The sequence below is a fragment of the Bos mutus genome, chromosome 25 (assembly GCF_027580195.1).
Source record: "Bos mutus isolate GX-2022 chromosome 25, NWIPB_WYAK_1.1, whole genome shotgun sequence".
NCBI classification, from domain to species: domain Eukaryota; kingdom Metazoa; phylum Chordata; class Mammalia; order Artiodactyla; family Bovidae; genus Bos; species Bos mutus.
The window spans coordinates 7803847-7822978 of NC_091641.1; positions in this window are offsets into that span (position 1 = coordinate 7803847).

Consider the following 19132-nt stretch of genomic DNA (forward strand, 5'->3'; position numbering starts at 1 on the left):
GTCTTGCTCCTCTGTGAAAGGGAGATGGTGGCAGCTTTGGCACCCGGTTACGTGAGCATGGAATGAGATAATGCGTGAGAAGTGACAGGCTCGTGGCAGGGGCTCAGACTGTGTGTAGGAGTTAAGGAAGGCGGTATGGGGGGGCTCTCCCCATCACCTCAGAGGCACCCTGGCTGGCTGCTGGGACAGGAGGAGCTACAATTCTGCCCCACTGGCAGCAAGAAGAAGGCAAAGGAAAAGCCGGTAGGGGAGGCTGACCCCAGCAATGCTGGCAGTTGCTCTGGACCATGGCCTCATCACAGTGGTGAGGGCTGACCACCCAGAGAGGAACAGGCGGCCACAGGCTTGCCGAGGTCAGCAAGAGGCTGGCAGGCAGAAAAGGTGAGAGTGGGTGGGGCAGTGAGCAGATGGGCCTGCCAGACCCAGGCTCCCTCTCTGGCAGGTGTCAGGGTGGCAGGGGTGGGTTGTGGTGGGGGCACCCAGTTGGACAATTCAAAGCGTGTTCCACCTCCAAATATCCCAGCGACCTCGGGGGAGTCAGTTCCTCACTGCATCACACCTCCTCACCCATATGCCTCAGGCTTCTCACCTGGAAAGCTGGCATCATGAATCAAGAAACTGACATTTAGCTGGGTCTTGATATCAAGGGGCCAGGACAGGATATCAGCTCCACTCCTGTCCCAGGGAAGACAGCTTGGGTGGCTTCATGACCTTGCAAAAGTCATTCAAGTCTCATTTCTCAGTTGTGAAATGGGGACATTGATGGCTTCCTTGTTAAGTTTTCATGAGGATGAGCTGAGTTAACTGTAGCCTATATGGCGCCTGATACGAGACCGTCAGCCAGTGTCCACCCACTCTGGGAAAAGGAAGATATGCTTCAAACAATACTGAAAACTTTTCCCTCTTTGCGTAGCTTCTCCTTAAAAATTCTTACTTGCATTTGATTTGCTGAAACTTGCCCAGCATTGCACAGCTTAAAACTAGTTTCCTATCCAATAAATTGTTGAATTATTTCTTTGACCGCCAAAGTAGATACTGTTAATGCTATACCTGTTTTACAAATTGGGAAACAGGCTCAGAAAGGTTAAGTGGTTTACCTGAAGTCACACAGCTTAGATGTGAACCCATGTCTCTCACACTTCAAAGTCCATGACTTTCTACCCACTCAGCTCTACCTTTTAAAATCCAAACCACTCTTTATTCGCTCTTCAAGAATTCCTCCTCCATCGCTCACAGGAGAGTGGGATGGGGCATAAAGTTAGGGAACCGAAAAGCTGATGTTGTGTGGGAGCAATTTCTGAGCCAGCTTGGTCCTATTTCTGGCTGGGGAAGGATCTGACACCTGCTGGGACCATGACCTTAAGATGTTCCCTCTACAGAGAAATTCTCCAAACCCTGCTCAGGTCTCCGTCGAAGAACCTGCCTTTTCTCTTGTCATGGGACAAAAGGTCAACCCAGGCCCCTTGAGGCCAGAAGTGGATGAGTGAGTGAGGTCTTTGGAGAGTGAGAAGTTATGGTTGGGATAGAGCACAGACACTGGAGTACCAGGTCAGACCTGGGGTGCCCTTCTTTTGCTCCCCTTCAAACCCATCCCCACAATGGACCTGCCGCCAGGAGCAGGAACTGCAGGAGGCTTCACACTGTCCAGGCAGGAGCTCTGGCAGGGAGGGTGAGGAGGAGGCAAGAAGGAGCCTGCGTCTCTTCTCTCTCTCTCTCTTTTTAAACCAAGAATTTGTTCTGGGGTTGGTCGGACTCACTGTGAGCCCCAGAAACCCTCCCTGGGCACCCAGAGAGACCACAGAGAACCCCCCTCCCAAACTCCTAATGGTTATTATCTCTTCTGTGTCCTTCATTTTCTCCCCAGTGAGAGAGTAAATGCCATCCTGTGTGAGACCCAGTTCTTGTTGCCAGCTTCTGCCTCCCCAGGGGCATTTGGGCAGCTGGGAAAGGGGCCAGACTGTCCCTGATGCTGCCACCCTGTGCTGGACAGAAGCCCAGCATTCAGGTGGGGGCCTGCTCCCTTCATCCCTCCCAGTGACCAGCATCTCCACAGGGTCTCTTCACTGGTCTTTCCCTTCCCTAGGGAGCAGGTCCTTCTTCTCAATTGCGAGAGGGCAATTAGACTGCAGTCGGGTGCCTCTCTAGCATCCTTATGGACCAGGCCGTGGTCATTTAAGCTCAGTGGAGTCCTGCCCGTGACCCGGCAGGGTTCTCACTTTCTTCATCCCTCTCAGTGAAATGAACAACGTTCCTCATCTCTGTTCCCCAGGTGCCTCGCACCCCCCGACCAAACACACAGACAGTCCCCCACCCGCTACCGTCCGCTCTGGGTTCCGTGGACTCTGGGCCCTGGCCCAGCGGGAGAGGCCCAAGATCCAACCCAGCCCCAACCCCTCTGGGAAATGCCCCCGCCCCAGCCGGGGCTCTCACCTTCCTGCTGACTGCTGAGCTCCGCCGGGTGCTGGAGCCAGGCCCTCTGGTCCCGCTTGTCTGGGTGGCCTCCGGGCCGCCTCCTCGGCTCGGCTCGGCTCGGCAGGGTAGCTCCGCGGCCCCCGCGGCCCCGCCCCCGTCTCCCCGCGGGCGCCGCCGCCGATTGCTGAAATGCTGGACAGCGCACCACCATGGAGGCGGCCTCCCAGCCCGCCGCTTGCCGGCCAGAGCGGCCCAGCACCTACAGCGCCCTCCACAGTCCTGGAGGCCGCCCGCCTCCGAGGGAAGAGACTGGGCGTCTGTCGTGGAGGAGGGGGGATTGGGGGAAAGAATTTCCACTGCAGTGACCAGTTCCACGACTTAGGGGTCGGGGGCGGGGCAAGAGATCCCTCTGGGATGCCCCCTTTCATCGTGCATCCTGGTGGCCTGACCGAGGCCAGGCGGGGCGGTGGGAGACATCCCAAAGGAGGGAGGTTTTTGAGAATGGGATCTCTGGACCTTCCCTGGTGCTGCGTTGGCTGTCTGGAGTCCTGAGTTCAAGTCCCCCTTTGGTTACTCTCTTCGTGACTTTGGAAGCCTGTTATCCTACAGCTTCCGCCTGAGTTTCCTTGGCTGGACAGTGAGCCGGCTGAGTGGAGGGAACTCAAGGGTGGGACGGGCTCTGCAAGGAGCATTGGAAGTACGGGAGTTCTGTCGTGGGAGGAGGCCCAGAAGGACAAAGTTTTTGCTTGGAGCCACGAGCAGTGACCCTGTGCTGTCTTCGGAGGCAGGGCTGAAGTCCCAGAGCAGGTCGCAGGCTGGGGAGGGACGGCGCGAGGCAAGGGAGGCACTTGGGGTGCAGATTATAAGAAGGCCCTTTGTGGGACTTCTCTGCTGGTCCAGTGGTTAAGAATCCACCTGGCAGTGTGGGGGACCGGGGTTTGATCCCTGGCCAGGGAACTAAGATCCCACATGCCCTGGGGCAACAAAGCCCGTGTGCTGCACCTAGAGGCCTGTGGGCCACAGTGGAAGATTGTCACACTGCAACTAAAACCCTATGCAGCCAAAATTTAATAAATATTAAAAAAGAAGAAGAAGAAGTACACCTTTGCATGACCCTGAGAGTCACCCAAGTAAATTTGCTGTGAATCTGCGTGGGTTTGTGTGTGTGTGTGCACATCTGTATATGTGTGTGTCTGCTTCTATGTTCCGTCTGTACCCTCCTCCCCTCCCCTCTCCTTGCCCCCATGTTTCTTCACCTACTGTATGTCTTTGGAGTGTATGTTGGGGTCTGTGTGTGAATGGTTGGGATCCGGGCACTGCAGGCCCACTGGGTCTGCAGAACAAAGCTTGGGGGTGGGGGAGAGGGGCGGGCTACAGCTGCTGCTGCCGTTACTGCAGCCCCATAGCCCCAGGGGCGAGTCCTCTGCTGGTCTCTTGCCTTCTGGCTGCATGAATATTTCATATGCTGGGGCCTTGAGCTGGCCTAGCACCAGTGTGTTTGCTCCCCCTGTCTGGGAGGGGGCTGCCCTCTTTTGCCTGGCTGGGACTCCCAAGACAGAGCCGGGAGTAGGCAGATCAAGGGCTGGGAGAGGGCCCCTTGCCTGGGGAGCCATGGCTGGGTGTGTGGAGGGGCGAGGGTAAAGGAAGCCATAGGAGGAACAGGGGTGCGGCACCCTCCCGGGGTGAAGCCTGTGCCTTAAGTGAAGTCACGTGAGTATTTTGAAACGTCACTGCACTGATTCGGTTCCTGACCAGCGCCAGCCTCAACTCTGTTTGGGGCTAGTGCCTGGGAACACACTGCTCCAAGCTGGGCAACCCTCTTCCTGCCCTCCCCTCGTCTGCCTCTGCAGCCCCTGCTCCCTGGATTCACAGTGGGAACTGCTTTAGTGGAGAAGGGCAGAGGGACCTGTAAGCAGGCTTCCCCAGCTGCCTTGGGCCCTCTCTTCTACCAGACCTGGGATGACGGAGCCCTGGAAGCCTAGGCAGCCTCTTAGCGCCAGTCACCCCCTCACCCCCGTACTCCCAGTTCAGAGGAACGGACCTCTATCTTGGTTTCCCTGCCAGCCTGCCAATTTTCCAAAATGAGCCCCTTCCCTTGTGTTACTTATTTCAGCCAATGGCATCGCCACCTGCGCTGGTTTTCCTCTGCTTGCCCCTCTGGCCCCTGCTCCTCCTTCTCTGCCCTCTTCTGGGTCTTGGGAGGCTGACCTCTGCAGGTTGATTACCCAGGTTCCCTTGTTCTTGGCTGCTGACTGGGTTCATCCGAGGGGATGCATCCCCAGCAGAACGAAGGGTGGGAGGAGAGAGGTTAGGTGTTTATTCCCCTGCCCAGTTCCTCTCCAGCTCGGGTCCAGTGTCCCCACATCCACCGCTCCATTCTCCTGGGCAAGCTCTGGCATTGTTTCCTCCCGGTGGCACTTCAGGGCTGGAGGTGCTAATGGCTCCCACTGTGATAAGTCGCTGGGTGCTTCTCTGCCCCTCACTGGTCCATTCTCCTATCCCCAACCCCATCTCTGTATTTAGTCCCTTCATCAGACTCTCTTCCATTAAACTTTCGGAAGTGCTGGTGACTTCATTCTGGGTCCCTGGCCCATCACCCTCCCTCTTAAGTCCAGTCTCTAAGTCAGAACCCTGTGAGTCTTTGAGCTTTCCACTTCCCCCTTCTCCCTGAAGACCTTCTACCTCCTTGAACTGTGTCTTTTCTTCACCCCCAGGGTGTCTGCCTGGCCCAAGCCTGGGTCCTGGACGCCGGCTAGTGCCTGTTCCCTCCCCGCGCACTCTCCCCTGAAACATACATCTTGGCTTGGCTAGCACTCAATCAATGAACCCTTCCAATGAACCTCACAAAATAGCATCTCCCAGTCCCACACTATCGTTCTTTCTTATTCTCCTTTAAAAAAGTTTATTGTGGTAAAATACTCATGACATCAGTCGGCCATTCTAAGTGTTTACAATTCAATGGTGTTAAGTGTATTCACACCGTTGTATAACCATCGTCCAAACCCAAGCTGAAACTCTACCGGTGAAACTCCCCTGGTACCACCATTCTACTCTCTGTCTCTGTGAACCCCACAGCGCTGGGGACCTCTTGTCAGTGGAATCATACAGTGTTTGCCTTTTGTGACTGTCTTATTTCACTCAGCAGAATGTCCTCAAGTTTCTTCCATGTCGTAGGATCAGTGGACTTTTGGTTGTTGCCACTTTTTGGCTATTGTAAATAATGCTTCAGTCAACATGGGTGCGCACGTGTCTGAGTCCCTGCTTTCAATTCTTTGTGTTAATACCTAAGTGGAATTATTGGATTATGTGGTAATTCTCTGTTTAATTCTTGGAGGAACCACCATACTGTTTTCTATAGCAGGAAAGACCCTGAGATGAGAGGTTAGGCTGGGCCAGGCTGTAGTGTTTCACTCGCCAAAGTTCTGAGGCCAGAGAATGACTTACAGTGGCTTTGACCTCAGAATTGGCCCTGCCCTTTCTCTCTTATGGTTCCCTGGTGGCTCAGAAGGTAAAGAATCCACCTGCAATGCAGGAGACCCAGGTTCGACACATGGGTTGGGAAGATCCTCTGGAGAAGGGAATGGCTGCCCACTCCAGTAACCTTGCTGAAGAATTCCATGCACAGAGAAGCCTAGCGGGCTACAGTCCATGGGGTCACAAAGAGCTGGACATGATTGAGCCACTAACACTTTCTCTTTTCCTCTGCCCTGTCTCTGACACCTCTCTCAGTGCCAAGCTGCGTCTGGAACGTGAATCCCATGATGGTGGGGCTGTGTCGTGCCCACCTCCCATCACCCACTCTAGCTTGGAGGAGGCAAGAGTCATTGCTTACTGAGTTGAGTTGTCTGGTTTTCTATCTCCAAGCTGCTCTCTGTTCCCCACGCCCATCTCCCACTTTAGTTTTTCGTTTGTTTGTTTCTCTACTCCTCAGACAGTGGAGTCCTCCCTTTCTCTCTCGGTCTGCCTTGTCTCTTTCCATTTATCTTTCTGTACGATGTGATGCAGATGAGCCCCCTGGGGGCACTTGACTGAGGAGCCAGCACCCTCTCTTCTGGCACTTCTCAAAGTGTTTTTTCCACCCTCTGCATCGAAACCACCTTAAGTGCTTGTTGAACATGCTGGTATCAGAATCTCTCTCCAGACCTACTCTAATGGTTATCTACTGCTGTGCAACAAACACTCCAACACTTAATGACTCAAAACAACAACCGATATTTCACAAGTTTGTGGGTCAGAAATTTGGGCAGTTCTTGACTATAGGATTCTTCTGCTCCACGAGGCACTAAATGGGGACACTGGGTGGTTTTCAGCTGATGGATGGGTTGTGGACTGGAAGGGCCAGAATTTCTTCATTCACATGTCTGGGGCCCTGGTGGGGACAGCTGGCAGGGCTGAGCTCAGCTCGACTCCTCTCCTTCCGTGAGTCTTCTCAGGATTCTCCATATGGTGTCTCCAGCAGAGTCGTCAGACTTCTTACACAGCGGGTGAGGGCTCTGAGAGGAAGCGTTCCAAACGACAGGAAGTAGAAATTAGAGGGGAAGTAGAAATTAACTGGACTTCTAAGGCAGGGCAAGGCTCAGCAGACACAACATCACTTTCCCCATTTTCTACTAGTCAAAGCAGCTACAGAGTCCACTCCATTTAAAGCAGTGCTTCCACAGACTTCCCTGGTGGCCCAGTGGTTAAGAATCCGCTTGCCCATGCAGGGGTTGTGGGTTCAGTCACTGGTCCAGGAACTAGTCCCACAGGTGCATTGGATGCTCAGTCGTGTCTGACTCTTTGCCACTGTATGGATTGTAGCCCGCCAGGCTCCTCTGTCCGTGGGGTTTTCTAGGCAAGAGTATTGGAGTGGGTGGCCATTTCCTACTCCAGGGGATCTTTCCTACCCAGGGATCAAACCCACATCTCCTGTGTCTTTTGCATTGGCAAGCGGATTCTTTACCACTGAGCCGGCTGGAAACCCCCGAGAACCCACATGCAGGGCAGCTAAGCCTGTGTGCTGTAACCACTGAGCCCATGCTCTAGAGTCTGCACTCTGCAACAAGAGAAGCCATCGCAGTGAGAAGCCCACACATCGCAACTACAGAGTTGCCCCTGCTCGCTGCAACTAGAGAAAGCCCACGCTTTCCAGCAGCAACGAAGAACCAGCGTGACCAAAAAGAAATAAATAAAAATAAAGTGGTGGTGCTTCCTCACTCATACCCACAGGTAGGGGACAGAGATCACCCCTCGTGATGGGCAAGGAGTTGGTGGCCGTCTTTAATCTGCCAAACCTACCGAGTCACACCCTTTGGGGGTAGACCCACAATTGTGCTCCTGACCTTGAAAAATGAAGGCTATGGCCCTCATCTACCTGAGACCTTGCCCTCCTCATCCCCTGGGTTGTTGCTTTGCCTCACGGCTACTGGAGCACCCTGGGAGGGAGAGTCTTGAGCTGAGTCCAAAGGGTGGGGAACGTGCAACTAACCCAGTGGGAGGAGTGGGGTCTGGAGTCAGACCCAGGCCTGAAGCCCTGGTGTGCTGCTGACTAGCTCTGTGGATCTAGGAAAGTGATTTAAGCCTCACTGAGCCTCAGTCTCCTCATCTGTAAAATGGGGCCAGCAATACCTGTCTCTGAGTGTTATGCGCCTTTCCTAATTAGAGATCATCTCGTGGTCACAGGCTGCAGCGAACTGGTGATGCAGGTGACAGGCCAGTGATGTTCTGCTGTCTTTATCTGGAAAATGACAAAACCCGGGCGTCAGGGTCCCAATACCATAGCTGTTCACTCTTCTCCTGATCCAACCCCAAATGCATTTCCCCCTGTTGTCCTTTCTCTCTCCCTGCTCCCTTCCTTGTCACACGGCCGCCCCCTTGGAGCCCAGCACTCTGCTGGGTCCTCTGCCTTCAGGGACCACGGTGCCTCTTTCTCTCGGTGCCTCTCTGCCTGGCCCACCCCAGGCCTCTTCCTCTCTGTCTCCCTCCCCTCCTCCCAGCGCATCACTCTCTCATTCTCTCCGCAGAACCTGGGAAATTGAGGACTCCCTTGCGGCAGACGGGCAGGGCTGACCTTGAAGCAGATCTTTAATAAAAAATGAGCAGAGGCAGCAGCCTCCCTCCCACTCCCCTGCCTGCTTCCCCTGCACTCCCCTCCGGCCTGGGCTCTCTGGTCCTTCACCTGTAAATCTGCCATAAGGGGCCATTGCTCTGGGTTAAGCACTGCCCTCATTATGGTCCTTTTTGCTGTTGTTCAGTCGCTAAGTCGTGTCTGACTCTTTGTGACCCCACGGACTGCAGCACGCCAGGCTTCCCTGTCCATCATCAACTCCTGGAGTTTACTCAAACTCATGTCCATTGAGTCGGTGATGCCATCCAACCATCTCATCCTCTGTCGTCCCCTTCTCCTCCTGCCTTCAATGTTTCCCCGCATCAGGGTCTTTTCCAATGAGTCAGTTCCTCTCATCAGGTGACCAAAGCACGGAGCTTCAGACTTAGCATAAGTCCCTCCGGTGAACATTCAGGACTGATCTCCTTTTGGAGGGGCAAGTCCCTGGGCTGTGGGAGTGTGAAGGGAAGAAGGTTTTGTTAGAATGGGTGGGGGTTGTGGTGGGGCAGTGGTGATAGTGAGAGGGGAAGGGGGTTCTGCTCTGAGGCTTGCGGGCCCTGCCTGTCTCTGCCTTAGAGTCTTTCATGAGAATTCCCCTCCCTGCTGAGGCCTCACAAGCAGCTCAATGGTTCAGCCCCACCCTGGGCTGGCCCCGGGGGCCTGTCGTCAGCAGCCTAGGCCTCACCCGCAGACCTGGGTCCCACTCGGCCTGGGCGCAGGAATGAGAGGGACGCGCACTTTGAGCACTGCCATATCCTAGCATTTGGCCTCATTCCCTCTGAACCTCCCAATGAGCCCCTGCGCCGGGGATCACTGTCCCATCTCACAGATGACAACACTGAGGCTCAGAGAGGTCCAATGCTGCTCACAGCCACCTAGCCCACACGTGACCTGGGCCATGACTTGAGCCACCGGTTCCTCCGCTCAGCTGCTGCAGAGATGCCTCCTCCTGGGTCATTCCTCTCTCCTCCTGCCTTCAGTCTTGCCCAGCATCAGGCTCTTTTCCAGTGAGTCGTTTCTTCCCATCAGGTGGCCAAAGTATTGGAGCTTCAGCTTCAGCATCAGTCCTTCCAGTGAATATTTAGGGTTGATTTCCTCTAGAATGGTCTGTACCATGCAATGCGTGGGATCTAACCAACAACCCCTGCAGTGGAAATGCGGAGTCTTAACCACTGGACCACCAGGGAAGTCCCTATGTATATTTTATTTTAATAAAAAAATTTGTTTTAGATGCTTAGGAGAAGGGAGGGTCAGGGTGAGGAGATAAAGAGAGTAAAAGAAAACAGAAATGGCAGCAGAGGGACAAAGGAAGGGGACGGGCGGGCAGAGGACAGCCCTGCCCCTTACCCCGTCACTGTGGCCTGGGATGTACATTTCCTGTTTCCTCGGCAGGACCCCCGTAGGCCCTTACTCATCGCCCATCATCTCACCATCCCACACTGGGCGCCTACTGCGTCCGGGTCCAGAGAGAATCCAGGTTATCCCTGGGGGCAGGTGCCCTGGCCTGGGTCCCTCATCCCCAAGGAGTGTGCAGTGAACTCTTCTTAAAGTCCTTGAGCGCCACGCCTGGGTCCACGTGTTCTCACCAGGACAGGGCAGGCAGGCGAGGTTGAGGAGGGCAGGGAGGGACGCGGCCGCAGAGATGGCAGCTGGGGCTGTGACCCCGTTTCACCACCAGCCTTCCTCTGCCAGCAGAAGTGATCCCCAATCACCTGAACCTGCCGTACACGTCCATGAGGCACACACACGTCAGATACACATCTCACATGTACCCCACGTACATGTCACATGCATGCAGTCCCGTACATAGCCCCTTACACGTGCCCCCACACACACACACTCACACACACTCATGAACACAGCTACATCTCTACACCTGGATGACCCAAACCTCAGACACACACATCACACAACTCCTGGCATATGCAGCACGCACATACTCCCACACCAACATGCGACCCGCACACATGCATCCACGCACAAACACACACCAACACCTCAGACCCGGGGACAGATGGCTAGAGCTGGCTTGTAGGATGGGAGGGGCACACCCACGCTGAACCTGACACCTCCCACCCCGCACCTAGAGGTGGGAGGGGAGCCACTGAGGGTCTCTTTTTCTTTCCATTTTTATTTATTTCTTAAAATTTATTTTTCAATTTATTTTTTTGATTGAAAGATTATTGCTTTATTGAACTTTGTGGCTTTCTGTCTGATATCAGCAAGAATCAGCCACAGGTACACCCGTGTCCCCTCCCTTCCAGACCTCCCTCCCATCCCCTTCCCCACCCCACCCTCACTGAGGGTCTCTTTGAGGGGGGGTCTTAACCCAGGCCCCACTTATTTCATGGGGCCTTTCCTAGCTGTTCAGTGGCCCAAGAGAAGGCCACAGGCCTCACCCCAGCTGGAGCCGAAGTCAGTGAGCTGGGGGCAGGCCGGGGAGGCAGAGCCAGGGGCCTGGACCGCAGCACGTGACCCTGCGCTCTGGGGAGGGGGCCGCTGGCCTGGGAGCGACTGCCTGGGTGGGACAGGGGGAGCGGGAGGTACTTGGGAATGACCTGCTTGCGTGTGTCTGTGTGTGTGTACATGCAGTGGTATAAATATGATGCATTTAATTGCACACGACCAAAAAGCCTCCTTTTTCTCCCCCTGGCCCTGCTTTAATGATCCCTCCAGGGACCCCAGCAGCCTGAACCTGCTTCCTGAATCCCGGCAGCTCAGACAAAGCCAGGCTGGCCCAGCCCTGCAGGATGGCGGTGGGGAGGACCCTGCTCCTGTGCCCTGCCTGGGGCTGCCCCAGGACCCCAGCTTCCCCTCCTCCCAGCAGCCTCCACCCTCAGACCCAGAGACTCCCCCGTGGGTCCCAGGAGAGCCCTGACCTCCAAGTGAGTAACATGACAAAGACGATCACCATTATTGAGCGCCCACTGTGGGCTGTGGATTGATTTATTTATTTTATTAAAAAAATTTTTTTAAAAAATGTTATTTTTTGGTCATGTTGTGCAGCATATCGAATCTTAGTGCTCTGACCAGGGAAAGAAACCGTGCCCCCTGCAGTGGACGGGCAGAGTCCCAGCCACTGGACTGCCTGGGAATTCCCCCGATGAGGACTTTAGACACTTAATCCTCTCAGCAAGCAGGGGAATGGCCACAATCCAGGCGCCACAGCTTTGGGGATGGAGCTTGGGGAGGAGGTTTGGGGTCTGGAGTGAGGCGACCCCTTCTTGGCCTCCAGTAGCCTCATCTCCCAGGCTGTCCTTTGAGACTACACCAGTCCTGTTGGACTCTCCTTCTGGAAGGCTCTGTGGCACTGGGAAGCTTGGAGTCAAATTTATAGTGTAGCAAGATGCCAGGGAAAATTCCACCATTCTGGTCCCAGCTCCACATTTCTGTTCCTCTGAGCACCTTCTGTGCTGCTATTTAACTCTTTCTTGAAATCACTTCCTGTTTGTGCCGAGCCTTGTCTGAGCCATGCTGTCCAGGGTGTGGCAGGCTTGATGTTCTGGTTTCGCACCTTGAGATGCTCGTCACGATAAATGTCCGAAGTCCAATCAGGGTCCCTTGGAGAGGCCTGGCCTCCTCCTGCAGTCTCTTCTGCAGCTGCTGGGACAGCTCCCTCCAGCAGCCATGGATGACCCTGCTCCTTGCCGTGGAAAGTGCCCCGGGGCTGGGGTCTTTTCAAGCGTCAGTGGGGACTCAGTCCCACCTGCCAATCACCACCTGCAAGATCCCATGACTGAAGCCTCAGTTTACTGATCATCCCACATTGTATCTGTGCCCAGGAGGTGCCTGGCACAGAGGAGCTGGCCCGTGCATGCATGTTGTCACATGAGTTGTGTCTGACTCTTTTGTGACCCCATGGGCTGTAGCCCACCAGGCTCCTCTGTCCATGGGATTCTCCAAGCAAGAATACTGGAGTGGGTTGCTAAGCCCTGCCCCAGGGGATCTTCTCGACCCAGGGATCGAACCTGCACCTCCTTCATCTCCAGCACAGGCAGGCAGGTTCTTTATCACGAGCGCCACTGGGTAAAAGGGGGCTAAAGCTGCACTGGGCTTTCATCAGGTTGGGGGCTCCTGGGCAGCCCCTCCCTGCTTCCCCCATTGTAATGGGGGCCTCCTCACAGCTGTGAGATGGCAGACGTGGAAGGTTCAGGGTGAGGACAAGATGCTAGGTAATGCAAGGAGGCACTGCCTGGTCAACATCAATGGGCAGTGGGAGGGGCTTGAGGGTCCCATCGCTTCCCCCCTCCCCCACCTCTCCTTTCCTGAGCCAGACATTTCCTCCCCCCACCCCCTCCCCCAGTCTGGGCCAGGCACACCCAACTTCGGTCTCTGCTTTCACATCTTATGCAGTGCCTGCCACTCAAAACACACACCCCGCGTATACACACACCAGACACCTACACAGACACACACACACCACACAAAATCACCCAGGCCCGTGAAAGAAGCACTCCCAGTCACCCCTGCCCCAGCCCCAAGCATCCGATCACCATCCGGGTCAGGAGCGGAGTTAACCTAATTACCTTCCCGTGGTCTGCCTGGCACAGGGTTCTCCGCCTGGCTGGGAGAGCATTAGCACCAGCAGGAGCCGGGAGGGAGCGGGCTGGGCTGGGAGGAGTTATTTTTAGGCAACGGAGGTGGGGTTTATAGTCGATCTGGGCTGGAGGCTTCAGGAGGAGGGGGCTTCACAGAGTGATGGTGGGGGGTAGTGCTTAGATTAAGGGGTGGCCTTTCCTAAGAGGGACCAGGCTGGCCCTGGGCTCTCTCAGGAAGGAGGGGAGGGGACCCAGAGAAGGAGAAAGAGACTTGCCAGGATCTCCTACAGGAGCCTTCCCGCTGGGCCGGGTTGCCAGCTGGGAGAATGTGAAATGGCTCTAAAGTGGAGAGAAGGCTCTGTGGGAGCTGATGGCTCCTCCCCCCACCCACAGACAGACAGACAGACACAGAGGGTGGAAGCAGGGCGGTGCTTCCCCGTCAGGCCTCAAGACAAGCAGCCGGGCATTGGCAGAGAGGGTGACCTCCTGAGGGGACACCAGCCCCTCTGTGAACGGCCAGTCCCCTCCATCAGCCCTGATCTGGGGTCAGTGTTCCCCCCACCCTCTATGGAGTGCCTCCAAGATCCTGTCTCCTGGGGTGGGGGTGGACATCGGGGAAACCCCCAACTCCCCATAGGGGACATCAGAGCATGGAGAGTCAGCAATCCAAGAAATCCAAGGGTCTGGTGTCAAGACACAGAACCAGACTTCCCATTCTAGACAGTGAACCAAGTTAATGGACATTTACACTCATTTAGGGGAGCGGTTGTTGGTGGTAGGTTTTTTTTATGGTATATGCAATCATATAATACCCATTTGTTTTCATGTAATAGGTTGTGGACCCACTCCAGTTTTCTTGCCTAGAGAATCCCATGGATGAGGAGCCTGGTGGGCGACTTAGCAGCAAGCAGCAGCAGCAGCAGCAGCAATAGGTTGTGGAGAGGCTTTTCTTCCTCTGTTTTTTTGTCAGATCAGTGCTTCCTTGGAGAGGAAGTGTGCGCGTGCTAAGTTGCTTCAGTGTGTCCGACCCTATGGACTGTAGCCCCCCAGGCTCCTCTGTCCATAGGATTCTCCAGGCAAGAATACTGGAGTGGGTTGCCATGCCCTCCTCCAGGGGATCTTCCCAACCCAGGGATCAAACCCGCATCTTTTACATCTTCTCCTGCATTGACAGGCAGGTTCTTTACTGCTTGCACCACCTAGGAGGCCCTGGGAAGGAAGAAGGGGCAGGTAAAACTGCTGGGAATCACCCCAAAGCCTCGCCTCTGGACTCTGCCCCCTGGCTGAAGCCAGGCTGTGGTGGGGGACTGTGGGGGGCTGTGAGGGGAGGGTGTCAGGCCTGTGGGCTCTGCTGGGGGTGGGAAGCTTGCCCTCTGGGACTGCCTTCCCCAGCCCCACAGAAGGCGCCTCATACCACAGTCGTACTGAAGTATGCAAGCATTGGCTAATGGGGTTGGGAGACGCCAAGCTGCCAGGTGGTACCTCTTTACCATGGGGCGGACCAGAGGGGCAGCAGCTGTGGATTACGTGGTCTAAGTGTTTCCCAGCCAGGTCAGCTGTACTGGGGCAACCAGTCAGCAATCAGCCCGCCTGGCTGTGCCTTTCAGTGCCCGGTTCTGGGGACCCTGTTCGGCTTCATGAGGGAATTGAATTTAACATCTACACCCAGGCTGTAGATGTTAGGGAGGTTGCCCAAGCCGTGAGCCCACAGGCCCAGGGATGACAGGCAGCAGGACGTGGGTGGCCTCTTAAAGTGGGTTAATTGAAGAGATCCATCTCAAGCGCTTGGGGATTAGAAAGCGGAGCCGTTGAGAAAGGACCCTGTGGGAACTCAGGGGCAGGCAGGGCCTGGCCCAGCTCCCTCCAGGGCCGAACGAAGGAGGCAGGCTGCAGGTGTCCACAGGCTAGGCCTTCCCTTCCGGCCACCCAGTGGCTCAGTCCACCCTGGGTTTGGGTTACTTAATCCCCACCCCCTCGGGGTGTTGGACAGAGTGGCCTGTCCCTACTGTCCACTCAGGGCACTGGAGACAGGAGGAGCCAATGGTTACTCGGTTAGCGTAAGTGGGAAGTTATCCTCTGCCTACTCCTCTGGTGGGGCCTGTGGCCTTGAGTTATGGGGTTATGGTTAAGTGAAAGTCGCTCAGTCATGTCTGACTCTGTGCAACCCCATGGACTGTATGTAGCCCATCAGGCTCCTCTGTCCATGGGATTCTCTAGGCAAGAATGCTGGAGTGAATAGCCATTGCCTTCTCCAGGGGATCTTCCCGACCCGGGGGGTAAAACCTGGGTCTCCTTCATTGCAGGCAGATTCTTTACCGTCTGAGCCACCAAGGGTGGGGGTGGGAGTGGGTTTTCTTCTGAAACTCCCCACCTCAACTCTTCTGTGTCTCCAGGCTGGTTTCCAGATCTCCCTGGACTCTCTCCCACCTCCACTACCCCTGCCTGAAGGTGGCTGCGCACTCCGGTCGGGGTGAGCAGAGCCCAGACCCATGGGGAAAGCTGACCCTCCAGCCACCGCCTGACCCACAGGCCACAGGACTGATGCTGCAGCGCCAGCCTCCAGCTCCCTCTGCTGGCAGTTTGGGAGAACTACCTGGGAGGTTTGGCCTCCCTCCTGCAAGGTCCAGGCTCATTCTGAGCTAAGCTGTCACCCACTCTGCCTTAGCAGTGGGGAGGCAAGACTCCGCTTTCCTTCTAATTACCCCACATGGCTGGGTCTACCCGGGACTTAAAGGGGAGCTTCTTTGCAGGACCGATTCTGTCACCATCTAATGACCCCGAGTAGGTGCCCCAGAGCCTCCTCTCTGCTCTCTACAGACTGGTTGTTGGCTTCCTCCAGCAAAGACTCAGCCAGCTCATCATGGTCATTAACACCATCCACTCAGTCCCTGGGTTTTGTTCCTTGCTGAGCCGGATGGGAGTCGTGTGTCAGGAGGCAACCAGAAGGCAGGGGCTGGCAGCCAGTTCACAGACTGCGAGGCGGATAATTGGAGCTTGAAAGTGGGGAGCGTGGTTAGTTGAACCTACGCCGCCAACGGGCTGATGGACTGCTGGAGGGTGGAAATGAGGCTGCTGCTGTTTCCTCCATGTCCCTGTCACCCTCTGCCTCCCTGCCACATGCTCTGGTCCTTGCCCATTCTGCTGCCAAGTGTCACAGGAGTGGTCCTCGTGGCGTCTTTTTTCCTTAGGTGTGGCCGGCTGCAAAGACATCACCTGGATCCCTCCCTCTCCAGGCTCCTGGGTCACAATCTGTATCTTGACAAGCCTCCTCCCGGGACCCTGTCACCAGCCTGCTCAGCGCCTTTGACATCCTCCCAGTTCCCACACCCACAGGATGAGGTCCAGCTCTGCAGCCTGGCATTCAAGACTCCCCAACTCCACCCTGAATGGCCTCACTCCCCTCATGTGTGAGCACTGGCCATACCTCAATCCCATCTTAAGCCCATTCTCTTCAGCCCGGGAGTCTCCAGCCTGCCCTTCCGGCCAGCTGGAATCCTACCCCACCTGCAGGGCCAGGTCTGATGGCGTCTCCTCCTCCCTCCCGGCTATCTTGATGGGCAGTCTCCTCCAGTCCTGGCCTCTACCAAGACGTGCAGAAGTAACCTTGTCCTCTTTGGAGTCATTTGGTATTTGATCTGCATTTTTCTCACTGATTCTCTCGTCCCTGACTTATCCATAAGCCCTAAAAGGCAGGAGCCTTATTGTGAAAACCCTTAGAGAAAAGAACTCTGGGGCAGCCAGTGTCCAAAACGTGGTCACTGACCACCTCATCCCCTCAGAATAATCTGGGAGAATCTGGAATATTATAGGTGCTTGGTCCTTGCTCTCAGAACTTCTGAGGGGTAGGCACAGGAAACCTGCTTTTTTTTTTTTTTTAAACTTGACAGACTTCCTCAAGAATCTGTCTGCCAATGCAGGGGACACGGGTTCAATCCCTGGTCTGGGAAGATTCCATGTGCCGAGGAGCAACTAAGCCCGTGCACCACAACCACCGAGCCTGCGTTCTCTAGAGCCTCTGTCCGCGACAGGAGAGCAGCCCCCGCTCGCCCAGCTAGAGAAAGCCTGCATGCAGCAACCAAGACCAGCGCAGCCAAAAATAGGTAGATCAAAACTTGGCCACAATGTGCCTGGGATCTTAGTTCCCAGCACTCTTTAGCATGGAGTCCTCACCACTGGACTGCCAGGAAATTCCCTTAAATTTTTTTTTTTAATTGAAATACAGTTGATCTACAATATTGTGTTGATCTCTGCTGTACAGCACAGCGATTCAGTTATACACAGGCACACATCCTTTTAATATTCTGTTCCATTATGGTTTATCGCAGGATGTTGAATATAGTTCTCTGTGCTCTACAGTAGGAGCTTCTTATTTATCCATCTTATATATACTAGTTAACATCTTCTAATGTAAACTAGATAATAGTTTATATCCCAATCTCCTACTCCACCCCTCCCCCTTGGCAATAACCACGGTCTGTTTTCCATGTCCGAGTCTCTTTCTGTTGTAGGTAAGTTCGTTTCTATCATATTTCAGATTCTGCAAATAAGTGATGTCATATGGTATTTGTCTTTTTTAGTAGGATAATCTCTAGTTGCATCTATGTTGCTCAAATGGCATGATTTCATTCTTTTTATGGCTGAGTACTAGTCCTCTGCATACACATGCCACAACTTCTTTATCCATTCGTCTGTTGATGGACGTTCAGGTTGCTTCCCTGTCTTGGCTATTGTGAATAATGTGGTTACAAACACAAGGGTATATGTATCTTTTTGAATTATAGTTTTGTCTGAATATATGCCCAGGACTGGGATTGCTGGGAAGTGAAAGTTTCTCAGTCGTGTCTGACTCTTTGCGACCCCATGGACTATACAGTCCATACCCACCCCTTCTCCAAAGGGTCTTCCTAACCCAGGGATCAAACCCAGGTCTCCCGCACTGCAGGCGAATTCTCTACCAGCTGAGCCACCAGGATCACGTGCTTAGTTTTCCGAGAAACCTCCATACTGCTTTCCACAGTGGCTGCATCAGTTTACACTCCCACCAACAGCGAGCAGGGAGGAACCTGCATTTTAAGCAAAGTCCTCGACGACCTTATGTGGTAACCACTGGTGTATGGAGGTGGGCACTGACCTGACCATCCTAAACCAAGACAACTTGCTGAGTCATCTGCACTAGGTCCTGCCTGTCAGGGTCACGGCAAGGATCCCAGGGAATAGCAAACACACCCCAAAGAGAGCTGGCACAGTGCTTCACATACAGAATCACCGGGAGGAACTAGTCCAGCAGCACCATGACGTTCACAGCCACGCTCTTCCTAGGAGTGAAAACCCAACCACCTAATTACCCAACAGAGTGGAGTACATCTTACAGTACATTCACCTTAAGGATTACCCAGCAATTAAGCAGGCGATATGGGAAAACGCATACATACTTACAGAAAAGAATCACATGTAGCAGCTGATCTCCAAAGTTGGCTCCCACGGGACCAGGCCTTGGGTACTCAGGCCCTTGAGGCTCTTCCCAGCGTGGACCAGGGCTTGCCTTGTGACTTGCTTAAGCCACAGGGATGTAGCAGAAGTGAGGCTGTGCTGGCTCCGAGCCCAAGCCCTAATGCCAGGCAGCTTCTGCTCCTGCACTTTTGGGAACCCTGAGCCATCAAGAAGAAATCTGCGCACCCCACTGTAGGGGCCTCGTGGGGCCCAGCTGTCCTTTCATCCCCCCAGTAGCAGCCGTGAGCCCGAGACATCCTCTTGAACGTGCCGGGCTGGCCAGGCCCCTACACCTAGCAGAGCAGAATTTTCTGGTGGAAACTTGTCAACTGCAGAGTCGTGAGAAATTCTGCACCACTACAGTGTGCTTGTTAGAGTAGTAACCAGCAGGACAGGCTGCACGTGGCACGAGCGTTCTGCTTTTGAAATATGCAAACTTAACAGAATAAATGCTACCATCAGTGGTCATTTCCGCTTTATTATCTGGCTTACATTTCAGGTTTTCAACAAGGAACATTATCATTTGTGTAAGAAAACAGCGCTGTCGTACCTGACATTTAATTGGGGGGATAAAAAAGCTGCAGATAAAGTGTCTGTCCACTGGGCG